Source organism: Humulus lupulus, chromosome 4, assembly GCF_963169125.1.
Source record: "Humulus lupulus chromosome 4, drHumLupu1.1, whole genome shotgun sequence".
Classification (NCBI taxonomy): domain Eukaryota; kingdom Viridiplantae; phylum Streptophyta; class Magnoliopsida; order Rosales; family Cannabaceae; genus Humulus; species Humulus lupulus.
This window is the reverse complement of record NC_084796.1, coordinates 116103742-116112564: the sequence shown is the minus strand read 5'-3', so window position 1 is coordinate 116112564 and position 8823 is coordinate 116103742.

The window sequence follows — 8823 nt, the reverse complement described above, 5'->3', positions numbered from 1 at the left end:
TACTAGTTGTATTGTGGTTAATTGTGATGAAAAACTGCTGAGAATCTGTTATGGGGTCCAGATTTTTGGTCTGAAAATCATGCGTCAAAATTTGGGGATATTTCTGGGTTTTATTTGAGTGAGTGTCAGCGCAAATGCATCTCTTTTAGGCTCCAGAAAGCTCTCTGACTTCGGTGGTGCCATGACCCTTTGGGAGGGTACTACAACACAAAATATGTTTTCCTTAGGCACTGACACCAACCCTGTTTTAGGTCATCATTTTTGGGTTTCGTAATTAGACCATAACTATTAACCTTGATGTTGGATTTGGACATTCTTTATATGTTTGGAAAGCTTGTGAAAAGATCTATAGTCCTAGAACCTAATACAAGTTTATATGTGATTATTTTGGCATCAGAATTTTGAGTTAGACTTGGTGTTAATCGATTTCGATCGATTTTGTATAGGGTTTGCTAAGGACGCTTGAACTGGATTACACTTAGGTTGTTTTATTTCCATTGCTAGAATTAAGGTAAGAAGTGTTGGCATTGCACGTAGAGTGGGAATTGGCCCTATTGTATCTAGAAACGGTTATGGCCATATAAATTGAAATAAACTAGGATTGTGTATCCTTATTTCATAATTTGTTTGTTGTGCTTATTAGTAACTGATTCGATTGTGAGCATGTGGTTATTACTGTAAGCTCAGTGTCGAGAGACGCACATTTCTCAGTGAGTATGCGATTATTATAGTATGTTTAGTGCTGGGAGATGTAATTTATTAGGCATCGACTATATATATGGTGCTTGGAAATGGAAATTACTTGGTATAGTTAGTGTCTAATGTCTATATAGTATTTGGATTCATGTGGCTATGACTTATGAGTTATGTGAATTGTAGTATATACATGTTGTGATTATTATGCATGTCTTGTAAGACTTTTCTTGTTCGGCATTGGCTCACAGGTGTTTTGTGGTGCAAGTAAGGGAAAAGGGAAGATAGACAAGCCATGAGTTGAAGGGCTCTAGGGCGGCGTACACATATTAAGCTGGCTCGGCTTCCACAATCAAGTTATTTGGAGGGATTTAGGTTAGGAATCCAATTACGTCGCTTAGGCCGGCTATTTTTGTAAATTTTGTTGTAACTACATTTTGTTTAAACTCCTTTTTGGGATCCCTTGACAATATTTGAAGTTTCAATGGAAAAGTTTATACCTTTTAGTAGGGTGTTATAGTTTCCCTCTACTAGGTAAAGAGTCTTCACTTTATTTTGTGATCCAGCCTATTTAAGTCTTTGGCTTCTTCTAGGCAATATCAGTTTCTCCACAATCCTTAAAGGTAACTTCTCTTGAGTTCCTTCTAATGAGATCGGATCTTGAGGCTTATTGTCACTATACAAAAAATTCTCAAAGAACTCAACTTCTCTTGATTCAATTATCACATTAGTCTCCAAATCCAATAGCCTATAGGCCTTGTTATTTGAGGCATATACTACAAATACACATTTGATGGCCCTTGGACCCAACTTGATCCTTTTAGGCTCTGTGCTCTTGAAATAAGCAAGACAGTCCCACACTTTGAGATACCCTAGGTTGGGCCTCTTTCCTTTCCATATCTCATATGGTAAAATTTTATTCTTCTTTAGGGGAATTCAGTTTAGATATGACAAGCACTAAGCAAGGCTTCTTCTCGTAACGCAAAACTCAAATTTGCATGTAATAGCATAGCATTTATCATTTCAACATATGTTCTATTTTTTATTTCTGCTATACCATTTTGTTGGGGTGTATAAGGGGTTGTACATTCATTTATTATACCATGCATCTCACAACACACATTGAATTCATTGGAAAAGTATTCACCACTCCTATCACTTCTAATCACTTTAATTTTCTTTTCCAATTGATTTTCAACTTTGGTTTTATAGATTTTTAACATGATAAAGGCCACATCCTTATTCTTAAGCAAGTACACATATGTGAATCTAGAATAATCATCAATAAAGGTAATAAAAGACCTATGTCCACCTCTAGTAATTATTCCATTCAATTCACATAAATTAATAAGTATCAAATCTAACAAGTTAGTTTTCCATTCAACACTTGGAAAATGTTTCTTTACTATCTTAGATTTAACACATAATTCATATTTATCATGCTCAACATCATTGCATACAATTAAACCATATTTGATAATTTTTTTAATTGCACTATATCCTACATGAGCAAGTCTATTATGCCACAAAGTAATAGAATCAATGCCAACCATATAAGAGAAAGAAAGGGAAGGAATTATTATCAAAATAATTTTATTTGGTACACAAATTGATCATTACATCACAAATATATCATTTCCCCCCTTTGGATAGAATTAGCTTGCAGGAGTCAAACACCGCTTTGATGCCCAGTTTGCTCAAAAAATGCCCACTCACAATATTCCTACTCATATCCGGAACATACAACACATTCGTCAATAGAACCTTCTTTCCAAATGTGACGTAAAGATCAACATTCTCCTTGCCCAAAACATTGGATCTAGGCTCATTACCCATTTGGATCTCATGGACATCTCTTGATTCTTCAAAGGTTTTGATGACATCTCTATCATAAATTACATGAATGGGGGTACAAGTGTCATACCACCATCCTTGCACTTTCCCTTGGATGGCATTCGCCTCACTCAAGGTAGCAACCAAATCCTCTTCGGTTGTGTTGATCTTGGATCCATGGTTGTGGGACTTTTGATACTTACACTCCCTAGTCATGTGGCAACTCTTTCCACAAACAAAGCAAAGACCTCTCACACTCTTGAACTGCCCTTCATTCTTCTTAGGGGCTGGGTAAGTGTCCTTCTTTGTTTGGACTTTCTTGTGAGCCTTCCCTTTGGATTTAGAGGGTTTCTCTATGGTGTTAGCCTTGGATGTTGTAACACCCCAAATTTTCTAATAAGGTTTAGGACCTTGATTAGCGTGCCTGGAGGGCAATAAGTGAGTTGGCATGTTAATATATGAATTTAAATGAGTATGTGATTAGGATGCATGTTTAGGTGGTATAAATATGCATGTGGGCCCCGTTTGTATGTTAGGGGTAAATTGGTAATTTTAGCTCGCTGAGGGCATAAATGTGATAATTGTATTATGTGATTTGTACAACGCGAGTGTGGTGATATTAATGTGATGCACGTGCCTAGATGGTCCTAGGGAGCTAGTTAACTTAAAGGTCACAACGGGATTTTATACCAGGCTCGGGAGGAGCCTAGGGGTACTTTGGGAATTTCGTAAGTTGAGTTGAGAATTAGTGGTTAATGGTTATTGGTGATTGAGTAACCTGAGTAACCATTAGTAACTGCTGAGAGTAACGAGTTGTGATGGGAAAATGGTAGAATAGTAATAGAGATGAAATGACAAAAGTACCCTTGAGGTTTAGTTAGGAAAGAATTTTTATGGAAGGGTAGAATGGTCATTTGGCTAAGGGTAGATAAGTTTCAGCTGAAGGAAAGATGGTTCACGTTCAACACTTTATTATTTTGGTTTATGCTGAAATTGAAGAAAAGGCTAGAAAGAAAGGGAAGCAAGAAGGAGGGCTGAAACTTGAGACCTAGGAGGAAATTCAAGAGGGATTGGAGACAACCAAGGTCAAATTTAAGCTAGGACTACTCAGAGGTAAGAATTATGCTCTGTTTTTGCTTGAGCTTAAGGTTGATTTTCAGAGATTAAGTGTGGAAATTTAAAGATAGGATGGCTGGTTTTATTTGAAAAGTCAGTTTGGATAATCAAAAGGAAGGTTACTTGAAGCTAGGATTGAGGAGAATTCAAGCTGAGTTTTTGACTGAGGTAAGAGTTTTAACATTTTTAAATTTTTGTACCTGATGTGGTTTAAGATTTTAGAGGCATGGTGTATAGTTTTCAAGCTTTGGGTTATGTTCTAGAAGCCATGATTTAAGTTTATGAAATTTGGAACCCAAGGATGGATTTTGGGTGTGATTGTATGTTTGAGTTTGTTGTTGGTGTCTATAGGTTGTATAATGGTTCATTTGGGGTTTTAAATTTGTTTTGGGGTTTAGGTATGTGTTTGGGTTGAATTGGAGGTGTTTTGGCTTGGGAAAAACGCAGGGGAAAACCCAGATTTTTGGGTTCGCGAAGGGGCGTCGCAGCCCTATTCTTTGGTGCCGCAGCGCGAGCCAGCTTCAGGGCTGGGGGATACTCTCTGACTTGCTGGGCACCTCAGCCCTCAAGGGCAGCACCACGGGCCGCGGCGCCAGGCTATTTTCAGAACAAGGAATTTTGCATTTTTGGGCTTTTGCTCCGGGGGCTCGGGGGATGTTTCCGATGCATTGTTTTAGGAATTTGGGGATTCTGAGAGTGTGGGATTGGTCCTGGGAAGTGGTTTTGGATTGGTTAGTATTAAAGGATGTTTTATATGTGTTGTGACTAGGACTTCGGAGAGGCTCGGGATAGAGGACTGTGCTCGTGACTTTGGTGCATTGTGAAGCTCGGGATACAGGTAAGAAAACTGTAGCACCCGTAGAGCAGGGCATGGGCCCATAGTGTTGTTGTAGGGCACGACCCTAGATTGTATTATTATTAGGGTGTAGCCTTGATTGAATTATTATATGTTCGTATGTTGTTTGAGAATGCTATATGTGGTTATAGTAGAATGAACGGCAAAGGAGCCGGGAACGACAAGGAGCCGAGAACGGCGAAGGGCCGAGAACGGCTAAGGCCGAGAATGGCAATGGGGCTGGGAATAACGCTTAGCATAGGAAGTTCTTATAGTTAGGGTGAGACCCCAATGGATACATGGGATATCCTTACGGTGTAGACCAAGATCCCAGGCTTTGGTAACGCTTCTGGGACGGCATGGCCGTGCATGTGTTTAATCTTATGGACTATCTATTTATCTGTGAGTTATCTGCTATAATGGTTGTATGATATGCATATGTTATGTGCTGTGTGAGTTTTCTTGCTGGGCTTCGGCTCACGGGTGCTCTGTGTTGTAGGTAAAGGCAAGGAAAAGGTCAACCAGTCATGAGTACGTAGAGCGTCGGGTGGCGCGTACATGTTTGCCCTGCCCGACTGCTTTGGTTGTGGGAATTTTGGGAAATGGCTGTATTAAACCATGTTTTTGATGATTAGTCATCCGTAAACCTATTTTGAATTGTAAATATTTTACAAACCTTATTTTGGGATCCCCATATGTTAAACTCTTGGAACATTTAATGAGATAAAGTACTTTTAAAGATTACAGCTTTGACTTTCTGTTTAATCACACTTTCGTTCTAAAAACCTCGTTTAGCGAGTTAATTGCACATTTTAAACTCACTTAGTAACGGTTTTAAGGTAGTAAGGCGTTACAGATGTCCCATCATTGAACTCTTCCATACACTTTTCTCTAGAAAGAGACTCTTGCTCAATCCTTAGGTGCTTCAAGATCTCTTCATTCTCATGGAGGATCTTCTTTGTATAGCTTCTCCAAGATGGAGGTAACTTATCTATAATTCCTCCCACAATGAAGGGTTTCGACAATGTTATCTTAAGAGTAGATAACTTATCCACAATCACTTGAAGTTCATGCAATTGGGGCAGTAATGGTTTATCATCAAAGAATTTAAATTTCATGTATTGAGTTATGAGGAATTTCTTGGTACCTTCTTCTTCGATTTAGTACCTCTTCTCGAGAGCTTCCCCAATCTCCTTTGTCGATGTAGTGTTTATGTAAAGATCATAGAGGCGATCTGATAGAGCATTGAGAATGTGGCCTCTACATATAAGCTCATCCTCTTCCTTTTTCTTCCATTCCTAGATCACTTCTTGAGTATTATCATCCTTTGGAGACTCAAAGCCTTCAAATCTTTGTCAAGGATGTAGTGGGGCTTCAAATTTGTGAGGAGGAACTTGATCTTGTCTTGTCAACGAACAAAATTTGAGATCAAATCTCTCTAGTATCACTAGATCTTGAGGCATGAACATGAAAGTTAAGATTGAGGAGCTTTCTTCCATAGCTTCTGATAGAAGATAATCCTTAGAGATAGACAAACTTCATACAACACATAGGTTTAGAGATAGAGATTTTTTATTGTTGGGGGACAGAGGCAACAACCTTTGTTTTGTATATTACAACTCAAAACAATAAAAAAATATTAATCTAAACTGAATGGAAGAAGATTACAAAGTACATAAACACAAATAAGAAAAGTATAGAGTAGTCCTTTTTTGATGAAAAACTTTGATACATAAAATCATAAGTCTATGATTTTATGTGAACCACAAAATGTAACAATGCTTGACACAAATGAAGATTTGTTGTCCAAAAATCTCTATTTCTAGGATCCTCTTTGAGATTGCTTGAAGCTACAACAATGGAATGAGATTAGAATTTACAAGCCTTGATCCTTCATACAAGTCAAGCTTTCTTGATGAAGATCTTGGAGAAAACTAGTAATCTTGAAGGCTGGAGAGATAGAGAGAGAAATAGAGGTTCTTTTAGAGAGAAAGAGAGCTGAGTTATCAAGTCACCAATTAACTCAAATGAACCCTTTAAATAGTATAGGAACCTCAATAGACTCAACCAATGAGATTAGAACATTTTAATTTGAATTTTGGAGCAAAACACATGTCATTGTCTGACCCCGTACGGACGACTCAGGCGATGCGCCACCTAGTAGTAGGTGATGCGTTGCCTAAGTACTCTTTTCAAAAGCGAGCGATGCGTCGCCTCCAGGAAGAGTTGCAATGTCAATGCCTCCGACTTGGCACTCCAAAATTTGTCTCTAAGCATCCCCAAATGCTGCCAAACTTTTTGGGTACTCTTATATAATCCAAAGAAACACTTTGGACCAAAAACGATGATTTATAAATTCCTATAATGAAAGTCAACTCACATGTTGTCTTTGGTGAAACCGTTATGGTTTTTGCACCATGTATTTAACAAATTTCACCACGTATTCAACCAATCACAACATTAAAAACTTGAATATATAGTTAGTGGTGGAGATTGAACCCTCAACTATCTTTAATCCTTGAATTCATCTTTGCTTGTTATAATTATTGTTTCTTTTTCTTTCTTAATTCTTGAATTCTTAAAATCCCACTTCTATTATCTTTTGTTTATGTGAGTAATAATTTAATAAATAGTCATCGTGGGATCGACTCTTACTCTAACTTTACTAAAATTTTAGGAATAATAAGGAAGAAAAATAATCAAATTTGGTATGACATATGACACATATCATACCTTAAAAGCTATTTTAGATACCTATCAAAGTTATTTTTAAAAGTTGCTTGTTTATTATACTATCAATATGCAACATTCAAATATAAAATAACAACCCAGTTTTTTGTATCTCCTTAGGATGATGGTTGCTTTTGAATTGTATTTACCTTTGAATTTTACTCTTTTTTTTTCTAAGAAAATCAAAAAGTAACTTTTACTTTTAAAGCATAACAATTGAAGTAACAATTCCGAGACTCTAAATCATCTACTCTAGCAAAAGAAAAGAAGGGAAAGGAAGAAGAAAGAGAGAAAGAGACAGGGAAATATATGTATAACCTAATATCTATACAATATTATATATATATTAACCTTCAAGACTAGAAAATTGACATAGTTTTTCACCTTTTTATATCATGCATCAAGTTGCATGACATAAGATAATTATAGAAATTAATTATTACGTTAGACATAGTGTGACATAATATATCACATATTATTCCACACAATGCGTGTTATAATACATTACGCACCAAGCTGTAATATATGATTAAAGAAACACGATTTGCGGCATATATCATGTCTCACATAAGATTATGTCTGACTATGTGAGGCATAATATGATGTCCAATCGCATAAAAAAATGAAAATTGGCCTAATGTTATGCCTAAAACACAAATAAAAAGAGTAAGATAGTGTTTGTTTTGAGAGAATGAGATGGAATACAAAAGGCATTCTCGTTGATTGTTTGTTTAGTAATGTCAAATGGGAGAATGTTTTCCAATCGGAAAACTCATTAGGCACTTTGATGGAATTGTTATTCCAGTCAAGATTGGGTGGAAAAATAATTTTATTCTACTTTCTTATTTTTATATTATAATATTTTCTTAAAAAGACGTGGATATATAAAAATAATTCTAATTATATTTTTGAAGTTTATGTTATTCTTTGTAATGACCCAAAATTTACTAATAAGGCTTAAGGGCCTTGATTAGTGTGCCGGGAGGGCATAATTGGTTTAAGTGTTATTTAAATGATTAAATGCATGATTATGTGATAAGCATGCTAACATGATTATATCGATATATGAGATGCATGATTATGAGTATTAGCATGCATGTAGGCCCTGTTTAGATTATAAGGGCATACTTGTAATTTTGGCTGTTGAGGGCATAAATGTTATTATTTGGATAAATTGTTGAGACCACATTATTATGTGGATATATTTGCAGCTTGTGGCTTGAAGCGATCCTAGTGAGCAGTTTAGCGAAATAGTCACAGCGGGGGTTTATACCCGACTCGGAGAAGCCTAGGGGGTATTTCTGGGAACTTGGGAAAATATATTGGAGATAATTAGGCATCGGGGAAAATAATTGGTGATTAATTAGATGACGGGATTTAAGTGGTAAACATTAGGAACACTTGAGGAGTTAGCAAGAATTGGGAACAAATGACCAAAATGCCCCTAGAATGACTAAAAGGCTTGGATTTAAATGGGAGGGTAAAAGAGTCTTTTTCTTATTAGGAGATATACTTATTATATCTTATGTTTTTAGTGGAAGTTGTAGAACGTAATAGAAATAGAAGGAAAGAAAAGGAAAGGAAGAAAGGAGAGTATCAAACCTATCTCTATTTCT